The following is a 16,263-nucleotide window of genomic DNA, read 5'->3' as shown; positions in this document are numbered from 1 at the left end:
AAGGAATGGCTATATGGTGTTTGTTTTATTTATTTTATATTAAAAACTACTATTTCCAAGCCGTTTTTCCTTAACAAATTTATATCTATGGTCTGTGTGTGTCTTTTTTATTTTTATTTGGTGTTTAATTAATTAAAAGTGTTGTAGACTTACAACTAATCACATCCATATATTAACTACAGCTTTCAAATAAAAACAATTTTAAACATTTTAGTTATATATTTATAAGAAAATTAATAAATAAAAACATACAGTTCGTGCCTAATTAAATTGACTTATGTGTTTGAACGATTAAAAATATAAAACTGTATGATACATCACCATCATTCTTCGACAAATAGCGAGTATATTATTTTACAGAATATTACATCGGTAAACCATTTTGATTTGAAGTAATGTAACATCAGTATTCTCTACGTCATGTTCATTTGTTTATTGTATAGAAGGAACCAGGTGGCCCGGCGAGTTAATGCCATCAAAAATTTACATTAAAAATAACCCGATACTCAAAATAACCAAACCTACTTTTATAAATAAAACAAAGCGATCTTTGCAATGTGACCATAACCTACCCTGTCACGGAGGTCCGTCCACTTTCCCTCACCGCTTTGTACTCCGATCGACAATTGCGATAACATCATCCCATCTTCATTGATAACACACGACATAACCAAAGACAAAGCTTTAATGGTCATAGAGTAAAGTGAATTGTGGACCAAATTATTTAACAGATGCGACTGACTGGAATTACACTAGAAACATGTTTAAGCTATCGCATAGATTTTATCGCGGGTTTTGAGCGCGGCTCTCGAATCCAGAAATTCCATAACGAAACGATAGGGTGGACTGGAGGCTTTAGCAATTAAATAAAACGCTAGTAATACTTGTAACATTGTGTTTACTTGTATAAGAGAAAATATATAATGATTCTATAAATGACAACGCACACCAAAAGTAAAGAAAAACATAATCCAAATTCAAACGGAGTGCTTTATAGATAATTATATGTGGACAATGTGGAAATAATACGACCTTCTAACATAGTTTGGTAAGCCATAATCAAATGGTTTTGAGTTTCTCTCTATAAGGTGAAATACCTTTATAAAACTACGTATATATAGAATGCAATTAATAAAATGTACCAAATTTTACTTTGCAAGCCAATATTTAGTGAGCATTCATTAAAGAACACTTCTCTACTACCACCCGATTTTAGTGCTTTATTAGCAACGTAAAATATTCGTTAAATCCCGTTAAGTACTTTCATTTACCTAAAAACTTTAGCATATATATTTATGAAGTAAAAGTTGAAGGCTTAATCGCCACATCTGTGTTTTATTTACAGCTCTATGATCGGTCACACCGGCCGCTTTCCACGGTGCGCGCGCGTTGCACATAACGGGTCGACCTAACCGTGCGCGGACGCTTTTCTCGCATCACGATCGCGTGTGTTTTGTGTTAAACGTTACGTGTGTGTGTTCGATATTAAATTTTAATACTGTGCACCGCTGACTGCAGGTAATTACCATTTATAAACACGAATAGTATAATCAGAACATTTCGACTTATAAGTTTCGTTTCAATTTTCTATAGTTGAAAGTTTTGATTTTGTAATTATAATTCGATTATTTAAATTACAAAATTTGTTACAATGCGAACGGTTTGTGATTTAGTGCCGGTTGCCTAGCTTTCAATTAGTTTCGGTAGAAGAAAGTTAATTACGTATCAGTAAAATACCTGCCTTAGTTACTTGATAGAAGTACGCAATAACTTTTTCATAATTTATCTATACATAATTCACAGTACTGTACAAAGTGATAACTAATATTTTGATGAACATATTATATACATTTATCTTTTAACTTCAATCTAAAATATGCCTTTTAAACCAATGCAAAATTTCTCTTAAATAGAAAAAACTAATTAAATTCGTCCATGACTGAGGTCAATAATATTATATATTTTTTTAGGATTATAATTTATAATTAAATCTTCGTTAGACCTTCGTTTTTTTATTGAGAATTCATGTGTACAATTTTTGTATATATTCCTAAATTATAATTATAATAATAGTAGTATGCTTAATTAGTTAACATTAACTAAAAAAATCTTTCTTGTTTACTGATAATCTTTGCCTGCATATAGCGAAGCCCTTTAATCAGTACCTGGTTTCGTTTGCACTTATTGTATTTCTTTATCTGGTCATCTGCCTTTTAATGCTAACAAATATTGTACATTGAGTAAACTTACATAATAAATGCGATTAATACATAATAAACTTACATAATAATAGACACTTCTCTATCTCTCGCGAAAAAGTTTCGCTGGCAATCGAACTTAATGCCTATTAAGTAACCGATAAGTCATCATAGTTCAGGGACTTTGATGTATGTATAAAGGGACATAATTATACACTCGCATTATTGTCATTAAACGCGAGATGAAATGGTTCGGAGGATTTTTCCGAAGTTAATGTGGCATTAAGTGTGGCGGTCGTTGACCTACCTGGACTCACAATGAGGCTAATTACAAATAAATGGATTACAATATGTTAAATTATATACTTAAGTAATTTATATCATTATATCAAAAATCTTTTCTTTCTTAACTATTCTTAAATATTATTAATTTGTGACAATATCCAAATTACTCCACACACGAAGGAGCTATGCTTGAAAAAACGCAAAAAGTTATAAATTGAATCAACTCCCAGACGTTTAAAAATAATTTAGTAAAGCAGAAGTTACTGCAACATGTTAGACGAGTACATGCTACAGAACGCCTAACTACGCGATATTTTATTAAATTAACTAACTAAGATAGGTTTATAGGTCAGTATAAACACATACAATGCATATAATAATATACTACATACTGAATTTAGCTTAGAACGCACTACTGCCTCGTAATAATTTATGAATTAACATATTTTTCACCATCCACTGATAAGGTTGTATTCCTTGTTCGATATATTTTCCTTTATAACTTAGTCGTACTGCTAAGAATTTCTATTCTAAATCGAAATGTACTAATTTCAAAGCAGATATTGAATGGTTTGCACTAATTTTCATTCTCCTTAAAACCCCATAATCACACATATATAGATGATCACAGCTGAATACACAAACGCGAATAACTTTATCGTATTTGACATAATGTTTGGCACGATTTGCAGTTAATTGTCATATTAATTTATATACCATAGAAATCGTTTGAAGGCGTTTGATGTAACCTGGTTTTTAGTGGGCCGTCACTACAACCACAAAATGAAAAGAAAAAGTCGTAGAATATATTTGTTTATATGAATAATTATCAGCCACCTGAAGTAGCCAGCCCGCTGATTTCTTCATACATAAAACTGTAATAAATCTAAGATTGAGTGAAAAGGCCTCTTCTCCTCGATGTCTTTTAAACCGCCCGTGCTAAAGAGGAGATAAAAGAAGCAACGAGAAATGCAGGTGTATGTCTTTATCTTAAACATAGAAATATAAAGATATATAACATTGTTTTGGCTGAGGTACAAAGATGGACAAATAGGTTTTTATTTATTTATTGTTAGTATTTATGATTGTACGTTAGAAATGCATGTAGTTATTGACTATTGAGATGAGATGAGAGAGATTTTTATTTTATTTATTTTGTCAAACATCACAAATGTCAAAATAAAGACAACAGAACACTTATGAAAATATGTTATAAAAGGCATAAACACGTGTGTTTATGATAAGAATGCACAGTGCTAAACAGTGTTAGGTTAATTAAAGACTCGTTTAGTACATAAACTTAAAAATAAATAATTTATTTATTTAATAATACGTTCTTGAACAATGTGTTTCCTAAAAAAATAAAATATGACATCACAGATTTAAAACATACACGTTAATTACTTTAGAACGAAGCAAACTATCAAAGGAAGAAATAAACAAACAACTACAAAATAAAACAAAAAATAATAACTAAAACTAAAAGGATAAAAAACAAAAAAAAAACATAAAATAAATAAAAACTTAAACCTCATTAAGGTAATAATAAATTTACGGTAAGTTGATAGACTGTTGTAACATCGATGAAAATATTGATATATTATGAATCAGTTTGTAAGAGGACTATAGCCACTGGACCATTCAAAGTAGCAGATTAAATACAATTCTTAATATTTACTTGCATTTTTTAACGACTAAGGGTCTGTTTCACAATGTATGGATAAAGTACCAAATAGCTATGCAACTCATAAATTATTCCGAAGATAAAAGTACCGAATAATATACTTCGCGTTACATGAAGGATAGCACTATCTGACAGTAGTGAAACGAAACAATAGTGTTTATCCTACCAATAAGTAAGCTTATTTGGAACTTATCCGGACATTGTGAAACAGGCCCTAAGACCGATTGCATCTACATATATATCCTATGTATTTATAATAAAAAAATACTAAATTCATAGAATCATTCCGGAATAGAATTAATTTCCTATCTAATCAATATTCAGAGCGTGGCGTCTGAGAAGTGGGAGTATAAGTTGTGAATTTGCTTACAATTGTCTATTTTGTTCCGCATTCACTTGTCTATGCATTCATTATATAGAACCTCTTTACGTCGAAGAAACTTTGAATCACTGTAAAATAGTATTGTATAATGTTCAAAGGTGAGTTTCATCATCGGACGTAGAGGCACACAACCATTCATTTCACAACTGAGGGTTTTGAAGGCAGTTTTTGCCGCGCCACCTCTATGTAAAACCAATTGTCCACTGAAGTATCTTTGAACCAATTCGACTTAGGGTTCTTCAAGAAAAGAGCGTACCAATTTTGAAAAGGCCGGCAACGCACTTCCGAGCCGGCGGTATCACTTAACATTCATGTGAGCCTCAAGCTCGTTTGACACATATTCTATAAAAAAAAAACAAGACAATAGTAATAATACATATATGTAAGAATATTTTTCTATGAACTAATATACCTACTACAAAAATAATACTTAGCAATAATAATTCAGTGTTGTCAATACATGTTGAATTTTGAATTAATTTTTTTTATGTAATAGGAGGCAAACGTCGCTTACACACTGCCCGAAGGCTCGCAAGTGTGTTGCCGGCTTTTAAAGAATTTCTATATCGCCATCTATACGCCGTTTAAAATAATCATCACCGGATGGTGATGCGTTATGACGAAAATATCCTAGAAAATGATCTATCTAGATACGCCATTCATGTACAGAATACTACTGCCTTAATATAACATTTCATTGCTTTCATATATTTCCTTGTACATATATATTATGAAAAGAAGTTATCAAAGCAATTATAGTAAACCATTACTCCTTTATAATACTTTATAACGCCAATATATCGGCACTAAATGTACTCAAAGATTTGTTTTTTTTATATAGAACAGGGGGCAAACGGGCAGGAGGCTCACCTGCCGTTTGGTTTACAATTAAATTACCACACATCCTTCTTTACAGTGTAAAATCTGGAGAATATAGTTAAACATTTATTTTTGTAAGTTTTCTTTGATGTATTAAGTTAATTTTTAAAATGGTTGCTGAAGTAAAGCTTTGATTTTGAGAAGGCCACGAAGTATTATTTCTTTTCCGTTTTCCATTACAAAAGAAAAACTTAAAAACCTTTTACATATGTATAAGGTGGGTTTTCTTATTCTTAATTATATGGTTTCTTCTGATGTAAAGTACCTATCTGAAATAAGGATTTCATAAAAATAAATTATATATTATATTTGTCTGAATGAATTCTTTATCGTTTGTTAAATGTATCATCTAGAATCTAGATACTGATACTGTACCTGCCTATCGACCTGTCTATACTATATATAAACCAACATTGTTCCATTATGATACAACTGTATGAAAGTGGGTTTCTGTGCCTTTGCCCTATGAATCCTTAGGAAAGTTTCATGTTTGTTTCTTAATGAAGTTTCTATGTTAGAACTAATTCCGAAACGGCTTAATTTTATATGTCACAATTAAGTTTATTCGCCACATTATATATAAGACTCAGTTATCACAAATGTTTAATTTATTTCAATCAGTATTTTATTAATATAAAAGTATTGGGTTGCCCAAGAAATTATTCAATTGTATTTCCAACTTTCTCGCTGATCATCAAGGTCGTCATTAACAGAGCCGAAAACCCTGAACCTGAAGGTTGTGGCCTATCTTTGACCCTCTTTCTTCTGCATATCAATGATATGTTACAACTTAAAGACATTTATTCCTATTCAAAAGATCGCACTAGGGTTACTCTTTCTATAGTACCGGAACAAACTTGTGTCTGAAGTCGAAACTCTGCTACGTATCGTCTTTGACTTCATCAAATTTAACTCCAAGAACTTGCGTTTTCCACAAAAAAAAATCTCAAATACACTCTCACATGTCGAACGACTCGCGTAGTAGGCTAGACCTCTACCAACCAACTTTCTTGGAGGCTCCAAGGAGCTCGGTGTGATCTTGGCGAGACTTAAGCCCCGGCCATTTCTTGTATGGGATCCCATATCAGCCCCGAGGACCAGCTCCGTATTCAACGAAGAGTGGTCTCTCGGTCTGGTCGCAACCAGTCACATACCGCGCAGTTTGATCCCTTGATCCCTGAAGAGATATAGGATCTTTTTGCATCTTCTACGGAACAGGGATAGTGTTCGAATACCTTCAACTGAGTTTCATCATTAGAAGGCAGATGACAAAATTCCACCTTTATCACTCCGCGATACGTGGTTCCAAAAATAAGTATTTTTTAAAGCAAGTAGTAGAAACAAGCTACCCACTGAATTATTTTCGAGCCAATTCGACTTAGAGTCCTTTAAGCAAAGAGGCAATTTGGCGTGTCCATGGGCGGTTGTATGATTTCCATGTCTGTGAAAATGTATTAAAAAGGGGTATCTAAATTCTAACTTATGGCAAGAGATTGTAACTTATCGTTAAATTACTTCAGAGTGATCTAATACAATTTCACCTTTAATTGACGTTCATCAATTAAACCGTGAAATCGATAAAAGCGGTAAACTGTCAAATGAGAGAAACCATTGGAAATCATTTTATTATTATTCATGTATTTAAACATTTTTGTTATTGAAAGAATTTATCAATTAACATTTTTTTAATTCAAAGGGATTCAAAATAGTATTAAAAATAAATACATAAAAAATATTCAAAACAAAATAATGTTTTACGAAACACTATTTATATATTCATCGTAGAAACAGTTTTATTTAAATTTAATTTATCTATAAAAATTGCCGAAAATGCTTGCTTAGAAGAGATTACACCAAATTTCCATTGTATTTTGTGAATATTTATTTCATATACTTGTTTTTATTATGTTTTTCACACAAAAGTCAATTGGTTCATTCCATGATTCAAACGAACGACCTCTGAGTTGAGTTAGCTCTCGGCGATTCTAATGCCTATATAATTAATTTATTTATCTGAAATAGTTTAAATTTTGAGTAAATAACTTAATATTATTAAATGCTTTAATTTAATTCTACATTATATCGATTACTGCAAGAATGCATGTGTTGCAAAATCGTAAAATATTTGTTTAGATAAGGGAAATGGCTCATGTTTCGCACGCTTGACACGAATAAAATTAATTTAATTTATATTATACAGAACGAAAATACTTGTTTTATTTCCATCTTGGAAAAGCGGGACATGTACTAGACATACTTGCTATGCATACTGCCTATTACTTTATATAGTAATTAATCTTATTTTTTATTGGTAGATGTTAAAATCAATATTATAGTATTCATAGTATTTAACTATCGTGATAACTAGTTTATGATCGTCTCGTCTGTTTAATTGCACCCTCTGTACTAAAACTTTTGTCTCACTTTGAAAATTGATTTATGTTGTAATGAGACACATACATACGTATGTATATGCATAAGTAATAACGACTTGACTTAACGAATATATTAACTAACAGTCATCTTCTAAAAACGACTTTTATTTTACATGTTTTTATTATGCGCGTTTATGTGTATACGATATATATTATTATATTTATATATTTATATTATGCGTATTATACTCACAATATTTGTGTCTATATGATATTCATAGCCTTTCATATACGTGTTATATAATTCTTACTTAATAGAGTTTAACTACATGTATTGGAATTACTCAACGTTAGTGACAATATTGAATTTCCTAGTCTGTAATCGTATGAGTGACCTTATTTGGATAATAGTATGTAATAAGATTACATCTTGATTTTTCCAAGTAAATTTTTCTGTGATTATGGCGCGGAAAATCTCGTATTACTTTCTATTTCCGCTAGCTTTTTTATCTGATACATATGTAGGTGTGATACAGTACTAGGCTAGCAGAAAGTGTAAGGTATATTGTAATGTATATTTTGGTAACATGTATGGTAGATCTTGCCTTTAGATATGAAGAATGTTCAGTCCAACATGGCCGGCACAGACGGCTAGTTATCAATTTGTGGAACTGTTGCATTGTTGAGTTTTCTTAAATATTTCATTTGATAAGTGATACCGTCCGCCCATGGACACTGTAAGCCAGAGTGCTCGCGGGTGATTTGACGGCCTTTTATATATCGGAGCGCTCTTTTCTTGTAGGACCTTATGTCGAATTTGTTCGGAAATACTTCACTGTCTATCATAAATAAATGAGTGCATATTGAATTTTATATATTTCATACATGTTATAATTTTTATACAAATACCGGAAAACTTTTTGAGCAATAATCAAGGGAGTGGGGGAAAGTTTGCGTATCGTATCGCAGCGCGGCATACAAACGTCAACTAATTTACCAATCACTCTACGTCACTCGTCACTCTTATGAGCCCAACGGATACCTAAAAATCGCTTCTGCGCAGGCAAGGACGTTTGTTCAAGATGTTTGCAAATTCATATTATAAAGTCACCTGTCACTAGTCAATATCATCTTACCAAAGTTTACGAAGGAGGTTGATATTGTTTTGTTTATTTGCCTTTCATAGTTACGTATCATTGCGTGTACCTTTTCACTAGGTACCTATTATAAGTAGACCAAGCATAAAACCAATTGATTGAACAAAGGAATTAAGTCATACTCTCATGGATTGCGTCAACGCGTGTGAAGCGGCTCATACGAACTCACGGAAAGACGCATTTTTATAGTTATGTACCATAGATCACTATCACACTTCTTTTGAACAAAGAAGTAGGAAATCTTGATAATTATGTGTTATACCCTGTGTTACAAATAAAGGGCAAGTATGTATTAAGCAACTCTATGATAAAAAGTTTCAGTTAGGTTATCTTGATCCATGGGTTCTGTACCTCTTTTCGATTACACTCTTTTTAAAGCCTCGGCTAGCATCGCGTTGACATATCGAATGAAAGCCTCTAAGAAGCTTGGTGAGCTGATTAAGGTGAGACGGTACTTCACCCCGAGACACCGATTGAAACTCTAAATCGCAAATTCGGCCCCACATGGAGTACTGTTCTCACCTGGCACCACTATGTGGAACCAACTACCCATAGAAGTATTTTCGAACAAATTCGCATGCAAGCCGTCTGCCAGTGTCAGTGTCCATGGGCGGCGGTTTCAATTAACATAAAGTGAGCCTCCTGAAACATAAAGAAAAATTATAATCTAATTAAATCTACACCACCCTGTTTTAATCACACTTGTACGTATAAATAATGCAATTTTAAATCTAGAAACGATTAGTGCTCTATACAATTTTAGTTTCGTCTGTTTATTAATACGCCCAGATGTCGCTTATCAGGTTTATATAAAACATCTGTCATTAACATCACAGCTATTCGTCTTTTTGTTTATTTATTTATATGTTCTAAAACAAATTTAACACACATACACATCAATTACATTAGAACTAATTAATAATTAGAAATAAACTACCACAAAAAGAGAAATAACTAAAACTACACACAGAAAAAATATATAACAGTAATAACCCATATATCTAAAACTAAATTAAAACATAAACCTCATTAAGTGCATGTCAAACAAAGTTACGGTAAGTTGATTGTTTCCCTGTTAATGATAATTAAAAAAAAATTATACTCATATTTTTTTACTAGAGATCATAATGTTTTATATTTTAAGTTTTTGTTTTTTAGCGAATTTACAATTAAGATAATGCGTAGTTAGCCCCAGTCAATACTCATTGGGCATAAAATTGATTTGATCATCGGTGCCGACTCGATGCCTCGATTATATAATTCGGTAAAGCGCTGATATAACCTGTATTGTTTAAGGCTTTAAGCTTCCATTTAAATACACTTGTATTATATCCGGTCAGTGATACATATTTTTAAAATGGAGCGATTTATTATATAATAAAAGGAAATGTTTAAAAAAAACTGTGTAAAAAGGATTAATATAAAGTTAGCGATTATCTAGTTCATAAAAGGGCCTGGGTCTAGTGCTGGGCAGGCTACTTCTAATTAATTTGCTATATTTGTTTTAAAATAAGTGTTGTTTGATAATTTGCTTTTTTCTAAGAGAGTTTTCAACGCCGGCTTTTTCTCTCAGCCTACACCTTCTGTCTTCTTTGTCGTTGAGTACAGATTCAAATTTAATAACGTGGAATAAGTGATCCCTGTATCTTATGTTCCATAATAAATATATTTAATTTTTGGCGTGAGTGAGTGAGTAAATCAGTAAAATGAGTTAATGTATATTCGGTCTCAGAAGCATCTTCAACACTACGTAAAGTGTTTATAAGCCAGTCCTTTAATTGTATTTCTAGATTATGTATTCTATCGCACGAAGACAGATTCATTTCTGAACGAACCTTAGCTTTAAATTTAAAGGAATTGTATAAAAATGTAATTATAAGAGACTTAGCAAACGCAAATTCTTAAGACGTATGGTGATGATACCTGGTTGCGAAATAGAAGATTCATAAGGTCGTCGACACGCCAGAATTACAGATGTGACGAATGATCAAGTCAGGTGCCGTTATTGTTCGGCTTACAATTGAACCGACATTAAGGCCGACATAGCCATTACTTTCAATAATTTACCTATTTTAATCGACTAATCAAGTTTTAGGTGCACCAGATTAAACCCTTTTCAGTTTCATGGTGGTATTACAAGACTAAGTTCAAAGTTTAAAAAATGGTAAGAGTTTCTTACTGATGTCAGAAAAATGTGTTTTTCCTGACATCAGTTTTTCATTTCAATTTTAAATAAATTCCTATAAATTTTGCACAGTAGGACTAGTACTGGTACTGCTATAAGAATAAATAAATATGTGATATATCTTATTATCACGTCAAATTTTGTTTCTTTTCATCTGCTGAGCATTTCGTTATCATTACTATTATTGATATCAATACTTATTTATTGTATTTATCAATTTTTATTTCTTTACATTTTTTGACAACCATACTGTTATTGGTCCTGTTACAAAATTTATTTAATTTTCTACAGATCTCTTGAACTAATCATCTACGTCATCTCATACACTAATCTATCTAGAATATGGATTATAGAACATTATACTTGCAGTTTTTACTTGTTTTAATGGTATATATATATATATATATATATATATATATATATGATTATTAAGGCGTATAATTAGTTTGAATACACATTTCCACACAATTGCAAAACAATTGACATAATTGTGAAATACAACGTGACTTTAACGATATTTGTTTTTGTTGAGGTTAAAATATTATTTGGTATAATGCTTCGCGTTGTGCAAGATTATTCGAATGGACATACTACATTTGCAAATATCGAAAAGGCAAAATTTGTTTATTTTATTATATTCGTTTTTTTTCTAATCTAGACTAATCAAACAATTGTGCGCTATTCTTAAATTCTTTATATATATTTTCGTATCTCGTATATTTTCCTTAATAGGTAAGCAGTGATGACCTTGTGGCTTCAGCGTGTGACTAACATCCCTATGATCGTAGGTTCGATCCTCGGCTGTGCAGTAAAAGACTTTCTTTTTATGTGTGCATTTAACATTCGCCCAAACTGTGAGGGAAAACATCGTGAGGGAACTGGCTTGCCGTAGACATGAAACATGTACAGAAATCTGAGTCCCAGATCTAAAGGGGTTGTAGCGCCACTGATTTAAAAACAAAAATTAAAATAAGCTAGAAAAAAAAGTATATAAATATGATAAAAATTGAACAAAAATTTCATTTAATTTTTCAGTCATATGGTCAAACTCGAAATATTGTATTGATGGAGATCGATACCGGGCTCTATAAATATACATATATTATTTAAAAAATGAAGAAGACGGTGACATCTATTAATAATTGATGGTAGTATTAATAATATATTACTATGCTTCATAATCACTTAAAAAATATATACAGGCATTACTCCGATGTTAATAACAGTAATCATTGTATATATGAAAATCTTAACATATTTAATAAAGAAATGTAAATAGGTTTCATTTCTAAGAAACGAGTTTTCGTGAATCATATTAATAAAAACACCACGTAACGAAACCTTCATACTATAAATAAAAGGTCAAAGCACTTAATGTGTTGAAATTATTCATAATGAAGAAAATATTACTCCAGTGAAAGTAATTAAAATAAATACCTAAATGGAACTAGATTTTGCTAAATAGACCACAACTTTGTGGAACCAGCTGTCCACTGAAGTATTTCCGAACCAATTCGACTTCTAGGGTCCTTCAAGAAAGGAGTGTACCAATTCTTAATTTCTTATAATACTACTAATAATAGCGTACTGATTTGAAAACCGTTTAGCTGATTAAAATAAACACTGTTAAACGTCTTAGTATTATTTTTATACACGCATTTCTAAGTATTTAAAATAACCATTTTGTACACTGTCTATATGCACATTTTCTCGCGTCAAGTAAAATTCTTAAAAGGCCGGCAACGCACTCGCGAGCCCTCTGGCATCTATATGTCCTATAAAAAAAATCATCAAATTTTTCATCTTTCTGTTTTACTGTATAATTTTAATTAAAATATGGAAGAATTTTGCCTGATTAATTTAATAACTGCTTGAAAAAAAAATTGCACATTAAAAGCCCTTTTTGCTTCCATTGAATCTGTGATGGCCTTATTAAAATAGTGGTTGCCTGGAAAAGATCGCTTGAAAGCGATAAGGCCCCTAGTTGCCCCATTCATTTATTTATATCAATTGTATTGTTTCTCCAACGAAGTGATAACAAATAAAAAAAAGTCGGGGGTGCCGACAGAAGTGAAAACTTGAATATTAACGTTGTCCATTTTTGATATTTTGGAATGGAATAATTTCGCACGAATTGTTTTAATTAATTATCAGTATAAAAGTACTATCATTTATGAGGTAGAATATAATATTTATTTATTGCGCTATCATGCACAAACATGACAATTTATATTACATTAAATACGCCGCGCCAGCCTAATCTCCATCCGTCTTACGAATTTTCGATCAGGTGACGAGTTCTGATGCGAGTTTAATTTTTACCCATTCCAAAAAAAGTGTACAACGCTTCTAAAGAAGTTTTCACTTCAAAAATATTGACTTAAGTAGCAAATAGCTGTAATTATACAACACATTTATATTATTGACAACACTTGTAAAAGACATTCATTTTAAGAAAACAATACAACCATTTTATAATATTTATTTACGATCCAAATGATTGGTGACATTATATAAGCGATATTTGCGTGGGAGATGCAGTATTCAAGGTAAACCTCCAAAAAGATTTGCATAAGAGCGAATATGGGAAATGTACCATTTCGCGGAGCTTGGACAATGGCCTCGACAAAGGATGCGATCGTCGTTTGTTCTCAGCCTCTGGCCTCCACTGTTCATTGTAAAGGGTAATTAAGAGGAAATTGGAAAAGGGTATATGTAAAAGTAGCTTTAGCGTGCTGGACGATTTCCTATTATTTTGTGTTTTTCTATTGCTTGTCTTGCTGCTTCAACCTTGAAGGAAAATCTCGTCATAATGAAAACAATTGTAGGCCTGCTATTGATATGCCGGCCATAGGCGGGCGTAAATGACTCATCAATTCCCATCTCTAGCAGGTTGGCCCACCAAGAGATGCAGAATTCGGAGGATTTTGGATTTATTATAATAATAATTAAACGTTTATTTCTTTTATTTTTTTATTTTACAGAACAGGGGGCAAACGGTCAGGAGGCTCACCTGTTATTAAGTGATACCGCCGCCCATGGACACTCTCGATGGCCTTTAAGAATTGGTATGCTGTTTTCTTGATGGACCAAGATATTAATTAAATCAATTATTAATTAGATCGATCAATAACAAAATCCGCACTATCAGACATATAAGTAGGCATGCAAATGTCATTAATTTTTACAATGTCATAATAAGAACATTAACATGTCATAATAATAAGTTATTTATAAATGGTGTCAAACTTATGGTCTAAATACTACGCTTAAGCACCTTGCCATTAAAAATTTAATCACCTTCCCCTTGACTTTGATATATGATTCAGATCACATTTTAAAGATACATGCATCAACAATTTACACCATGCATGTCAAAGCAAAACCAAAAAACAAAAAAGCACACATAAAAATAACTGCATGAATGACAATTCTTATTTCAAATATCCAGCTAATAATTACTTAGAATTTCTCAGAGAAGCCCTTCTAATCCAAAAAAAGAGGTTTATTGTGTTCGATACAAGAATGTAACAATAGTGTGTAGCTGTAACTTGAAGGACAATGTACCGAAATATCGCACGGATTGTTATAACAGTTAAGGTAATGGTTGTAAGCGGTCTCAATAGCAAATCTGCCCGCGCAGTAATGGCATCGCGTGCGTAGCATTGCGTCACGGTGGCACATGGTATGAGCCGACAGCGTATTGATGAATGTTAGGCATGGAATGGCTTATGTTTTAGCAGCGCAACGAAATTGAACGACAGTGTTACTGCGAATGTGGTAAAATGTTAGTGTATGTAAATGACATCTAAATGTAAAGTTTTGAATTCTAAAACATGCTGCTAAACTGTAAGCAAATTAAAAAAAATCCAGATTTGGCTTATGTTTTAGCAAAGGCAACAAAATTGAACGACGTGTGCATGACGAATTTGGTACAATGTTAGGGTTACTATACAGTTATGGAATTAACAGTCTGTTGTGTAAATGCCATCTAAAGATAAAATTCTAAATTCTAACGCTGGTAAAAAAAAAGCAAAATTATTAAAAAAATCCATTTTAATTATAGAATGAGATAGATAGATGAAAGTAAACTGTATAACAAGTAATCGAACAGAGATAAATTGAAATTTGAAATATAAAATCAGTAATATTTAATCAAAGAAACAATGATGATACATACACCTGTCAAACAACAAACGTTTTCTTAAGTTCTAAGCCTGTCCCGGTTTTTCGCGGCTGCAAATATTTTGTAATATTATTTGGGTTAAGGGCATTTAACTTATGTCAAATATTCTATTAAGAAAAGTTTTTCGGTAACATTTACATTTCGCTTATTCCTTGCACCATACGAAACACAAAATCTCCCACGGCTGTACGCGATGCTCACCTTGGACCACACGTCCACACTCTCCGCAATTTACAAGTTTTCGTAACTAACTCGTTATCAAGCCGATTCTCTCCGATCCATTGAATTCCAATCGACAATTACTTCATGTGTTCATGCTACGTCCACTTTTTAAAAAGCATAACAGTCGCGTCTTCATTCTTTTAAATAAAGTCTCTTTTTGTCACACTGTGATGAAACATTGGTATTTTAGTTAAAATGCTGCAATTCAACTGATTTAACCCCTAAAATCCAAATAATGTGTTTTACGATCAAGTTTATAACTATTTTTTATTTTGAAATTTTGTTGAGGCTTGGTTATAAATAAATGTGCATAAAAATAAACGTTTTTGCATTCAAACACCTCTGATTACTAAATTATCTGTTTCAGATTATTTACGGATTGGAAATAAGACTTGAAAAGTGGGATCGACGTACGTGCTGTAAGTATTTTTTACTTACATGTAAGTAAAGTAAAGCGATTTTAACTTTCGATCGAAGTTATTTAGATTTTTATTAATTTGCCGTAACATAATCTGTTAAAAAAAATATATTACGAACCGAATAATTTAAAGTAAGAATTTTTATTACTTTTACAACTTTCAATTGCAAACCTAATCTTCATTACTATGTTTACTAGATTACCCCTTAAAAAATATTCTGAGTGTAAGTGATAACTGTTAAATTTATAGTTTACTTTATTATAAATTTCTAATGTTTTAAAGATGTTTTTC

At 31.7% G+C, this 16,263-nt stretch overlaps 1 protein-coding gene across 3 annotated transcripts in view; it reads left to right on the top strand.

The window, feature by feature from the left end:
• Positions 1–1,401: 1,401 nt before the first annotated feature.
• Positions 1,402–16,263, top strand: part of LOC111000830 — a 98,234-nt gene continuing 83,372 nt past the window's right edge. For all 3 annotated transcript variants that reach the window (XM_045632637.1, XM_045632635.1, XM_045632636.1), the window contains exons 1-2: positions 1,402–1,518; positions 15,921–15,972. The gene's annotated coding sequence lies outside the window, so the exon portion shown is untranslated. The remainder of the gene's footprint in view (positions 1,519–15,920; positions 15,973–16,263) is intronic.

Source organism: Pieris rapae, chromosome 20, assembly GCF_905147795.1.
Source record: "Pieris rapae chromosome 20, ilPieRapa1.1, whole genome shotgun sequence".
NCBI classification, from domain to species: Eukaryota; Metazoa; Arthropoda; class Insecta; order Lepidoptera; family Pieridae; genus Pieris; species Pieris rapae.
This window is presented reverse-complemented; position numbering and strand designations above follow the sequence as displayed.